We start from the raw sequence: 12,235 nt of genomic DNA, 5'->3' as shown, positions 1-12,235 counted from the left end.
AGGCATTTGACTGAATTAAAGCTGACGTTGCAAAGGCCACGATGCACGCAGTGGACGAATCCATCCCATTCCAGGTGGAGAGTGGTGCATTGGACTTTGCCCTAGTCACTATACTTAACCAGGTGGGCAGGCCCATGGTGCTTTCCTCCAGGTCCCCAAGATTCGCCACTCCTCCATCGAGAAAGAGGCCCAGGCTATCATTGAAGTCATATAACACTGGAGGCATTATCTCACCGCTAAGATTTTACCTGCTGACTGACCACAGTCGCCTTTGTGTTCAACAATCAGCAGTGGGGTAAAATCAAAAACAATAAAATCCTGTGGTGGAGTATTGAGCTCTCCACCTACAATTATGACATACTATACCGGCCCGGCAAGCACATCAAGCCTCCTGATGCACTCTCAGGGAAAATGTGCCGGTGCTCAGATGGACCAACTGCAGTCACTGCACGACGGCCTCTGCCACCCTGGGATCACCCATTTTTTTCATTTCATCAAGGCCTGTAACCTTCCCTATTCCATTGACAAGATCAGGATGCTGACCAAAAATTGCCGAGTCTGCATGGAGTATAAACCGCACTTCTACCAGCCTGACAGGTTACACCTGATCAAGGCCACTCATCCCTTTGAATGCCTCAGTATGGACTTCAAAGGACCCCTACCCTCTCTGAACCCCAATGTGTCCTTCATCACCATCATCGATGGTTTGAGTTAGGCTCAATTGTTTCAGTTTGAGTAGCCTTTCCCTCATGTTTTCGGAGCGGGCGCCCTACACACAGGTGTCTCTCGTCAATAGCTGTGCATGCTGTTCTGCACTCACAGCTTGGCAGTTACAATCCCTTACAAGCTCCTGCAGGGCCCTGACAAAGTCATTGAATGTCTCCCCAGTTTGCTACCTGCATGAGTGGAGTACTGTGATGCACTGCAGCAGCAGGAAGCTGTACAACAGGCTTTACTTGGCTAAAAGTCTCTGCTATGGTAGTGGCTGTGATGGTGGCTCCCGAGTGACTGGATCAGGAGAGGCTGGCTCAGGACCATATCCCATTCGGCTGATTGACAGCCAGCCGAGTGGAGTTAGCCCCTTAGGGATCTATTCGGGTCGGCTGATTGACAGCAGGCCAGGTGTAGTCTGTCCTCTGATGGTCTTCCTGCAGGTACAGAGATCGCCCCCTGCAGTAGGCTAATGGTGTATCTCCACATTCACCCCTTCTTTAAAATTGCCCGGGGGGGGGAGGTTGAATAATAGTCCCAGGTGGTGTCTACATATTAGAGATTAGATGGTCCGGCGGCCGTCGGGGTGTCCTGGTCAAAGGTTGGCGAGGATGTGCTGGGTGCCTGAGGGCTAGTCGGGGTAGTTGGGGCGGGCGCCAGAGTGGTTGGCATGGGGTAGCATGAAGTGGCCAGGTCAGCCTGGATCAGCAAGAGGGGAAAGCACTGGAGGGGCAGGGGAGATAGATAGGTCAACCCCCGAGTCATGGCCACGGATGCCAAAGGTAGGAAGGATGCGTTGGGTTGGTGTGGTCCTGGGGTGGTGGAGGCTGTACTGGTGTTGGTGCCCCTGCGGGAACCAGATCCCTGGTTGAGATGGTGTCCTCCCGGCCACTAGGGTACCTGATTTAGGCGTAGTTGTGATTGGCGTGGAGGAGGAATGCCTGCTTGACCGGGGGTCAGCCTTGTGGGCTTGTGTGTGTTTACGCAGGAGCACCAGTCCTGGAGAAGTGAGCCATGCTGGGAGGGACATTCCAGTCACCGATTTCCTGACCGTTGATAGCAACATTCATCGTCGAGCACCTGAGTCCATGTGGGATGTGTCTTTTAAGTGTAGTGGCCGCTAGGACCATCTCAGGGACTGAGTAGCTGCTCCCCGACAGTTGAGGTGAGTGGCACCTGGTGGCATCCTCCACAGGCATGGGGTGCATCGAGAGGGCAGTTTGGTCAGTGCCCGTGTTGACCACGTCATCCTGTCCTGGGTGGAGGGTGTGGTGCAGTACTGAGTACGCCCGATAGGCCTAAGATGGCAGCAGGGGGCGTGTGGTGGCGGCATGGCTTGACCGGAAGTGACATTTTCTGCTCCAGTGGAAGTGATGTCATTGTTGATCCTGGCAGGCAGGGCTTTGGCAGGTATGGTGGCATCCATGGCGAACTCATGGCCATGGTGCATTTCGAGGGTGGGACCAGAAGTGGGGCTGGTGAGGAGGATGGAAGTAGCGGGATGAGCAATGTTGTCCGGTCCTCACATGTGGCGGCATCTGGGGAGTTAGCGGTGTGATCATGGAGGGCCGCTGAGCTGCTGAAAGGCCTAGAGAAGGCACACATTCGTGTAGTGGCCTTTCTTGCCACATCGCAAGTAGAACAGATTCCTGGCCGGGCAGTTTTTACAAGATTGTTGGCCTGACCCATACCGGGACCCACAGTACTTACAAGGGTGATGGTTGCCTGCAGTAGCGATGCTCTCTTCACAAGTGGTCCCTGAGTCACGGAAGCTTTCTGGGCCGGCCACGCGGAGGCTTGGGGGAGTAGAAGGCTTCTGCATGGAGGGCTGCAGCCTCCAAGGAGCGGACCACCTCCACAGTTCTGGCAAGTGAGGAGATGTTGTCTTCCAGCAGCTTCTGCCAGGCAGTCATCAAGCACAAACCTCGAACACAGGTGTCCCTGATCAATCACTCCACTTCTCCTTTGTTCACCCTGGGCTCTGCCAGACACAGATGGGAGAGCTCATGCAGGACCCCTAGATAGGCTTCAGATGTCTCACCTGACTGCTGGGCTTGGATACTTTGCAGGTATCTGGCATATACCATGTTTGTACATTACCTCCAGGGTGGTCATCGCTTCTGGGTACTCGGTGCAGTCTTTGAGGGCTTGGAAGGCACTAAGGGCTAACTTAGTGCGGAGCACCACGTTTCTTCTGGTTCATATTGACCACATCAAAGTGGACCTGGATGACTGCCTCGACCGCGTGCTTCCAGATCTTGAAGTGTGCCTGGGCTTCCGGGTGCTGAGGGTTGATTTCCAGGTTCCCGATGGTCAGGAGCTTTTCCATGGCAGGTTTAAATTTTAGCCAAATAAATTGTGATGCAGACACAAACTTGAAGACTGCACAACAAGCTTTATTTGGCTAAAAGTCTCTGCTACAGTAGTGGCTGTGATGGTGGCTCTCGAATGACTGGATCAGTGGAGGCTGGCTCAGGACTATATCCCGGCCAGGTGGAGTTAGCCCCCAAGGGACCTATTTGGGTCAGCTGATTGACAGCTGGCCAGGTGTAGTCTGCCCTCCGGTGGTCTTCCTGCAGTTACAGAGATCGCCCCCTGCAGTAGGCAAGTGGTATATCACCACAAGTACATGCCGTGCATGGACCTCATTCACCTGTACCTTGTACTGGTCTTCTAGAATGTCTATGGCATCTCCGTAAGTTTGGCAGTCCTAGACCATTCAGTAGACCCGATGCTTGATTTATGAGAGCAGTAGATGGAACTTGCCTTCATCATCCTGGATTGCGTCTGCAGATGCTGTGAGGAATTTTTCGAAGCAATGCCAGAGAGCAAATTGTTGGGTGCTTCAGATACTCTCGGGTCAATTGCCAGGTGATCCAATTTCAGATACTTGTCCATGTTCTGAGGAAGCAAAAATCTTTACTGGCTCACACTGACCCGGACTCAAACTGGGGGCAGGGTTGTGGCATGACAGCCTTTATGGGGAATAAAGGGGAGGAGTCACGAGCCGGCCAGTTAGAGCAGGGTCAAACATACAAGGTCAAGGTATTTACATACACAAGTGGTTCACTACAAGTTAAACAGGTTAGGACTTTATTCCCTCGAGCGTAGAAGAATGAGGGGAGATTTGATAAGGGTATTTAAAATTATGAGGGGTATAGATACAGTAAATTTTGGTAGGCTTTTTCCACTGAGGGTAGGTGAGATACAAACCAGCGGACATGAGTTATGGTTAAAAGAGGAAAAGTTTAGGGGGAACATTAAGGGGAACACCTTCACATATAGAGTGGTGGGAGTGTGAAACAGGCTACCTTATGAAGTGGTAAATGCGGGCTCAATTTTCACATGTAAAAAAAATTTGAACAAGTACATGGATGGGAGAAGTATGGAGGGCTATGGACTAGGTTCTGGTGAGTGGGACTAGGCAGAATAATAGTTTGGCACAGACTAGAAGGACTGAATGGTCTGTTTCTGTGCTGTGTTTTATTTTGCTTTTATGGTTGCATTGTTATTTATTTTGTAAGGAGGTTCATATAAATCTTTGCACCATGAAGCTACTGTAAAACAATGAGTTTTGTGACCTGTTCACGACAATACATTCTGATTCTGTTAGAATATCAAAGAGGATTCTAAAAGCTTCTTCTAGTATCTCAAGAGTAAAAGAGAGGTGAGAGTATATATAGGACCATTAGAAAATAACACTGGAAAAATAATACTGGGAGACAAGGAAGTGGCAGAGAAGCTGAATGAGTATTTTGCAGTAGTCTTCACTGTGGAAGACATTAGCAGTGTACCAGATGTCCAAGGGTATCAGAGAAGTGGTGCAGTTACTATTTCAAGGGAGAAGGTGCTCAGAAAGCTAAATGGTCTTGGGTGGATAAGTCACCCGGACCAGATGGATTGTATCCTTGGGTTCTGAAAGAAGTAGCAGTAGAGATGGTGGAGACGTTGGTAATGATCTTTCAGGAATCAATAGATTCTGGCATGGTCCCGGAGGAATGGAAAATTATAATGTCACCCCACTTTTCAAGAAGGGAGGGAAGCAGCAGAAAGTAATCTTAGAACGATTAGCCTGACATCAGTGGTTTGGAAGATTGTCAAGGATGAGGTTTTGGAGGCACATGACCAGATAGGCCAAAGCCAGCATGGTGGGATGGTGTCCTTCAGGGAAAATCTTGGTTGATAAGCCGATTGGAATTCTTTGAAGTGGCAAGCAGGCTAGGTAAAGGTGATGCATTTGGATTTTAGAAGGCCTTTGACAAGATGCCACACATGAGGCTACTTAACAAGATAAGAGCCCATGGTATAACAAGGAACATACTGACTGATTGGCAAGGAGTAAAGAGTCAGAATACAGGAATCATATTCTGGTTGACAGCCAGTTGCTAGTGGTGTTCTACTGGGATTGGTGTTAGGGCAGTTTCTTTTTATGCTGTTTATCAGTGATTTAGATTATGGAATGAATTGCTTTGTGGCCACGCTTGCAGATGATATGAAGGTAATGTGAGCAGTTTTGGACGGCTCATTTAAGAAAGGATGTGCTGAAATTAGAGAGGGTTCAGAGGAGATTCATAGAACATTAAACACTACAGCACAGTGTGGGCCCTTCAGCCCTTAATGTTGTGCTGACCTATATATTCCTACCAAAAAAACCAAAGACCTTCCTTCCTCTTAACCCTCCATTTTTCTTTCATCCATGTGCCCGTCTAAGAGTCTCTGAAATGCCTCTAATGTTTCAGCCTCCACACCCACCATGGCAAGGCATTCCATACACCCACAACTCTGTGTAAAAAAAATTGCCCCTGATGCCACCCCTAAACTTTCTTCCCTTCACAAGGATGATTCTGGGAATGCAAGAATTGTGAGGAGCGTTTGACAGCTCTTGGCCTATATTCATTAGGATTTAGGAGATCGAGGAGGGATCTTATTGAAACATTTTGAATCTAGAAAGGTTGTTTCTCATGGTTGATGTCTCCAGGACAAGAGGCACACTTTAGGATTTGTTGCCACAGGCTGTTGTGGAGACCATGCCATTAGGTGTATTTAAGGCAGATATTGATAGGTTCTTGATTAGCCAGGTCATCAAAGTTATAGGGAGAAGGCTGGGCGGTAAGGCTGAGTGGGAAAATGAATCAGCCCTTGAGGAAATGGCGGGGCAAACGCTGGGCTAAATAGTCTATTTCTGCTCCTATGACTTCCGGTTTTATGATGAAAAGAGATTCAATGTGAGAATGAGCAGAGGAATAAATAGAACTTGCAAAATGGACCCCCCTTCTGCTCTGAATTTATGAAATCTCATCTCATTTTGTCTCAATCAAGCCACTTTCATATGTGTTTGCTGAGTGGCGAAATGAGAATTATGTGAGGCCTATAACTGATAGTGAATTCTACCAGATTATTATCCACAATACAGTTTACTTCACCTGGCAAATAGAACGATCTATTCAAAGAGTGAATGTTAGCAAAGAAATGTAAAGGTCCATCTCAAATGTAAGCAATTGCAATTTCAGATCAGCCTTGTTTCAAGGGCCAAATCCATGTATTCATAGAGATCCTTTACAAAGGGAATCTGTCATTCCAACAACTAGAGAGCATATTTCAGAAGATGGACCTATTCTTGACACAAGGATTTTTTTTTCCCTGCAGAGGATGTGAATCCTCTACCTGAGAGAGCTGTGGAGGCAAAATTATTGAGATATTGAAAGCTGAGACTGAAAGCTGAAAGTGGTTTTCTATGGGGAATTCAAGGGATATAGGGAACTAGCTGAAAGTGGAACAGAAGCTGAGGTCACAATTATTACCAGCCACAATCTTATAGAATTGTGTTCAATTGGTTGTGTAGCTTACTACTGTTATTTCTTCAGGTCGTACCTGGTTTGGTTTCTGTTTGACAACAATGTGTTTGACCTTACCCAGCAAGATATGCATTTGTCAAAGTACCTAAGATTTTTTTTCTTAATCCATAATGTAAGTTAGATATTTCACTTGGGAAACAAATCTTATGGATAGATAGCAAGTGGATTATAACTGTGACTCAGGTAGGCCCAAGTGTCAGTTCTGTCATTCTGCTCTATAGTTTTGGCTGTATTTTGTACCAAGAGACCATTTTCTCCCTGAACTAATCAACTATAAATCTTGGATGTAGACTTTTTGGCTAAATTGGATTGTAACTCTGAAACTGAGTGATGTTTTTGATGAAAATAATGGCTTTGATTAATGCAGACCATGAAGGAAGCAAGAAAGAGGAAGAGGCAGATGCTTTGGGGGGGTGTGGGGATGTGGAAGGGGAAAGTGGCAGGATAGGGGGGGAATAGACATACTGTAGCTATATGTTCTTTTCTCTGATTGTTGACATCACAGGTAATACAAGTAATCGTGTTTCCCAAACAATCATTGTCTCAATCCCATCAAAGACATTTGTTCCCTAACCCCCAGACCACCTCTCTACAAATGAAAGCATGCAGATTTTCAGATCTAATTCAGTTCTGAAATCTCAACTCTCTTTCACTCCCCATTGATAGCACATGACTTACTGAGTGCTATCTGCATTTTTTAGGTTGATAGAGAAAGATCTATTCTGTTGAAGAAGACTGATTCATTTTTGGAGGGGATGAGTGAAGGTTTGCAGCTGATCAAATGGGGAAGTGGGGCACGTTGGCACAGAAATCCAATGGGAGGAGAGGAAGCAGCAGTGGCTATGCTGGGAGTATGAAGCAAAGTTGCAGTTTGGGACTTTGTGGTCCATTTATTTATCCTAAGTCTCCCTGTGATTAACTAGTAGAGCTTTACTGAGAAAGATAACACAGAAATGTGCCTTTGTTATGTTAACTGAAACCTTGGCATAATGTTGCTCAGACTTTCATTATTAATGATATAAGATCTAGGCACCAGACATGAATTTAATTTTAGTCCATTTTAACAGTACTTATTTCAGCCGGCTACACATTATTAATCTAACAATATTAACTGTTGGTTTTAGAAGAGAGAATTAAGGGATTAAGATAACCCCAAGTCTTAAAGTGATTCTTCATAATTAATGTGCACCATAAATCTCATTAGTCCACAACACTTTCATTAATACAAACATGATTTGAATAAAATATCCTTTGAAGGATTTACATTTATATTGTTAAATCCATGTGAAAAAACCTTTAAAGTCTATTAGAATTCAAAGATACCTGTGATGTTTGTTGCCTGATACTAATTAAGACTGCAGTGTGCAGAGTGGTTGGATATTCAGTTCGTGGATGGAGAGCAGAGTAGAAAAATATTACGAAAAAAACTGTTGTTTCCAATTTCTAATGAGTCTATTCAAGGAGGAGGATGCTTAAAAATATTAAAAATTGCAACTGAGCATATTCATTTCAAGAATAAAGTCTGGCAATGTTGATTGGATTCTCCTCTGCAAATCTGCCTAAATCTGATCTCGATGCTTTTGAATCCTACCGGGGGGTGGGGGTTGGTGGTGGTGGGGAGGGAATTAGAGGAATGAAGCCTGCCACTTACTTTCTCCCCAGTGTTCTGCTGCTTTTGGGGTTTGGATGGAAACCTTGGACCATCGGAAGATTGCGTCAGGGAAAATAGTTTTAATTACTGATTCCAAATTGAAGAAATCACACAAGTTCATTATTGATCAATCTCAGTCTTGTTACTTTCTCTGATCATGTTCAGATTTTTATTTTATTCAAACCTGGTAAAGAAATGTGTCTGCTGTTCATGAGTGCTACAGTAAGATCAGGAATTATAAAATGAGTTGTCCATAAATTCCAATGATTTGCTAGTCCATAAAGCAAGGCAAAATTTGTAATTTAGGTGTGATACAGTGGAAATGATAACACCTTGGTTTATATCAGTGGTTCTCAACCTTTTTCTTTCTACTCACATACAACTTTAAGAAATCCTTATGCCATCGGTGCTCTGTGATTAGTAAGGGATTGCTTAAGATGGTGTGTGAGTGGGAAGGGAAGGTTGAGAATCACTGCTCTAGACCCAATTGTTACTAAAATATTTTGCATGAGAAAAATTGTCATTGGCCCATTTCCTTTGGAGTCATGAAACCGTGCACGTAACAAGTTAATTAGGTACAATTAAAACAGTAGTTTTCAAACATTTTCTTTCCACCCACATACCACCTTAAGCAATCCCTCACTAATCACAGTGCACCACTGGCATAGGGATTATTTAAAGTGGTATGTGAATGGAAAGAAAAAGGTTGAGATCCACTGGTTTATATGCCACACATTTAAATCTTTGTGGGTTGTGAATCAGCTAATGAATTTCTCATGTTGACCTTTTTTTAAAAAAATTCCTCATGGATGTGACAATTACTGTAAAGACCCCATCTTCTTAAATGATCCCGATAAGACGAAAATGAGATGGCTTCTTTGACCACCACAATTCATGATGAAGCACATGGCAGTTTAGCGTAAATAAGTGGCTTATCAGGCCAGTGAAATCAAACATATTGTTTTCACATATAAGGCATACCCCTGAAGACCATGAGATTTTAAGAAATAGAAGCAGCAATAGCCCCTAGAACCCTTCAATCTTATTCTACTATTCAATAAGATTATGGCTGATTTTAACCTCAGCTCCACCTTCCCTGGCTGTTCCATGTAACATTTGAACTTCATGTAGATCAACAATTGTCTCTCTCAGCTTTCAACATGATCAATGATTCTGACTCCAAAGTTGTCTTGGGTAAAGAATCCCCAAGTGAAGTTCTCCCCTATAAGGGTAGAAAATCCTTGTCAACTCTGTGTTAAGTAGGAATCCCCTCAATATAAGCCAATGCCCACTAGTTGCAGGAGAGCCGATTTTCTTCCCTACAACGAGCATATGAATAAATAAATTCAACCCTTCAATTATGGTAGATCAAAATTTATCCTCCACATTCTTATCTATCCACTGTAATCCTTCAATTACCTATCAATTAAGGATCAATCTACATCTGTTCTAAAAATATTCAGACACTTTACAAATCGTAATAAGCTGTGGCTCCAGCACCAATCCTGTGATTCATCATGTTACATTTAAAACCTGTTTCTGTTCTATTCTGTTTCTGTTTTACTCAGAACCCCTTTCTTAGATAACAAACAATTTTCCACCCATGTAAACATACCTCCTGTAGCATGAGCCACATATTTCCCTTCATCAACAGTAACATGACTTCCTCATAGAACTATTACAAATTGGCGAAACTGTGGCGGCACACATCCTCATGGTGAACGAGCCCCGCTTGTATCGCCACGTGGTGGGGCAGCCATGGGGAAATGGCATCGTCAGGGGTTTCTCTCTGACTCCAGCATCCCTTCCAGCGCCCACCCTGGGCACCGCTTATGATGTCACAATGCACCAGGTGACTGGGCTCATGCTGCCCCCTTAAAGAGGCGTGCTGAATTTGAATAAAATCAGTCATTAACGACCATCGGTGTGACAGCAGTGATTTCCTTCAGCTCCTGCAATCGCCACAAACATCATTTCTTTTCTATGAAATTGATTTTGCCTGTTTACCTGAATTTTTCTCAGAGTTGTGTCATCATGTGTTTTTGATCATTGTTTCCAACATTTTCAATAAGAGAAACTGTTCCATGGCTTTTATTTTCTGCCCTTTTTGTTTTGAATGAAGGAGTCACATTTGTGATTTTCCAATCTAATGGGACCTTCCCTGAGTCTGGTAATTTTGGGAAAGTAAATCCCAAACATCAACTACCTCATTCATCTTTTCTTTTAAAATCAAGGTTGAAGACCAGAAACTTGGCTGTCTGCAGTTCCATGGAGATTGTAATTTTCCTTGGTTTCTGCCTCCCTTCTAATTACTGATTTACAGCTATTTCGAGAAAGTTATTTGCATCCTCAATAATGAACACTGATACAAAAAATGCTTGCTTAGTTCATCGGCAATCTCCTTTTGCTCCATTATTAATTCCCAGACTGACTCTCCGCAGCACTGATGCTAATTTGGATAATTCTTTTCTTTTTAAAGTATCTATAGAAACTCTAATGACCAGCTTCATGTTGCACAATAATTTTTCTAATCTGAGCCATTCTTTGCAGTTTTTGTTTTAAAGTCAATCCAATCTTCTGATCAGCCACTTATCTATCATGAAATATGTGCTTTTAAAAATTTAATTTTAACTGTATTACCTTGAGTATTTCCAAAATTTTTCCTCTTTCTTTTATCACATCCAGCATATCTTGAATTTAATGTAATGTCTTAGAGAAAAGGGTATACTATTTCCAGAGTTTTAATTTTGATTTATTTTGCAATATTTTAATACTATTTAATGGATTTATTTTATTTCAGCTTTAAAGAAATTTGTCACCAGGTTGAATATGGAAATGAAGGGGTTATGTTATAAGGAGAATTTGAGAAACCTAGGACTTTGGAGCTTAGAAAGAGGAGGGGGTATAATTTATAGAGACATATAAAATTATGAAAGGAATAATTAAGATGGAAGCAGGGTGGTTGCTTCCACTGGCAAGTGAGACAAGAACAAGGGACCATGGCCTCAAGATTCAGGGGGAGCAGGTTTAAGAGAGAAGTAACAAAGAATTGCTTCTCCCTGAGAGTAATAATTTCTCCATCAAAGGAAGCAGTTGAGGCTGTATCACTGATGTATTTAAGATACTGATAGACTTTTAAAGGGGAAATTAAGGATTATGAGGTTCAGACAAGTATGTGGACTGAGTCCGCAGCCAGTGCAACACAATCTAATTGAATGGCGGAGCAGACACGATGGATCTCCTGCTCCTGTTTCCTATGTTCTTGTCAGCTTTGATGGAAATGATCCTGCACTGGTCCTCATCAATCAGCCAGCTTGTGTAAAATTGTACAATATTCACCTATGACAAGAGTGGGCCTCATTGGCCAGAAAACCATCTTATGAAAGATCAGTATAATGATTTTCATGTTTTATACATTCCTTTCCTGTGGCAACCAAGCAAGCTTGAAGTGTGTGCTTCTTTTGCTGTTAGTATTCCACTCCACTCTCCCATTCTCATAGCCCCATCATAGTTGTCCATTTAGGAAATAGAATGAACTTAGAGGTTCAGTTCATCTCTTCGACCACTGTTGTTGCTTTCTGAGTTTATGACAGTTTATAATCATATACATAAATTTTCACTTGTACCACAGAAGTTTGTAAAATATAACAATAATATAAATTACTACAATGTGCCATGAGACAAAAAAAAGTCAATCAATATAAAAGGACAGATAAATATTCACAGTTGCAGTTAGTGCAAGAAAAAATGTGATGTTTCAATACTATACATCTCAGAATCAGTTTATGGTTAGGGTAGTGCAGGGAGGTTCACTAGTCTAATTGCTGTTCGGGGAAATTTGTTCTTGAACCTAGAGGTGCCAGGCTTCAGGCTTCCTTACCTTTGCCTGAATGTAGGAGGAAGAAGCAATCAGGAGATCCCTCATGATGTGCGCTGCCTTGTTGAGACAGCACCTCACATAGATGTCTTCATTGGACAGCAGGTTGGTGCACACAATGGATCGTGCTATTTTTGCCAC

The 12,235-nt window shown here is 43.3% G+C and overlaps 1 long non-coding RNA gene across 1 annotated transcript in view; it reads right to left on the bottom strand.

The window, feature by feature from the left end:
- The window catches only part of LOC138756363 (uncharacterized), a 43,940-nt gene extending 33,957 nt beyond the window's left edge, over window positions 1-9,983 (bottom strand). The window contains exon 1 of the long non-coding RNA XR_011353025.1: window positions 9,833-9,983. This is a non-coding gene — a long non-coding RNA (uncharacterized lncRNA). The remainder of the gene's footprint in view (window positions 1-9,832) is intronic.
- Window positions 9,984-12,235: the final 2,252 nt, after the last annotated feature.

This window comes from Narcine bancroftii, chromosome 3, assembly GCF_036971445.1.
Source record: "Narcine bancroftii isolate sNarBan1 chromosome 3, sNarBan1.hap1, whole genome shotgun sequence".
Classification (NCBI taxonomy): Eukaryota; Metazoa; Chordata; class Chondrichthyes; order Torpediniformes; family Narcinidae; genus Narcine; species Narcine bancroftii.
The sequence above is the reverse complement of the archived record's forward strand: the minus strand, read 5'-3'. Positions and strand labels throughout refer to the sequence as shown.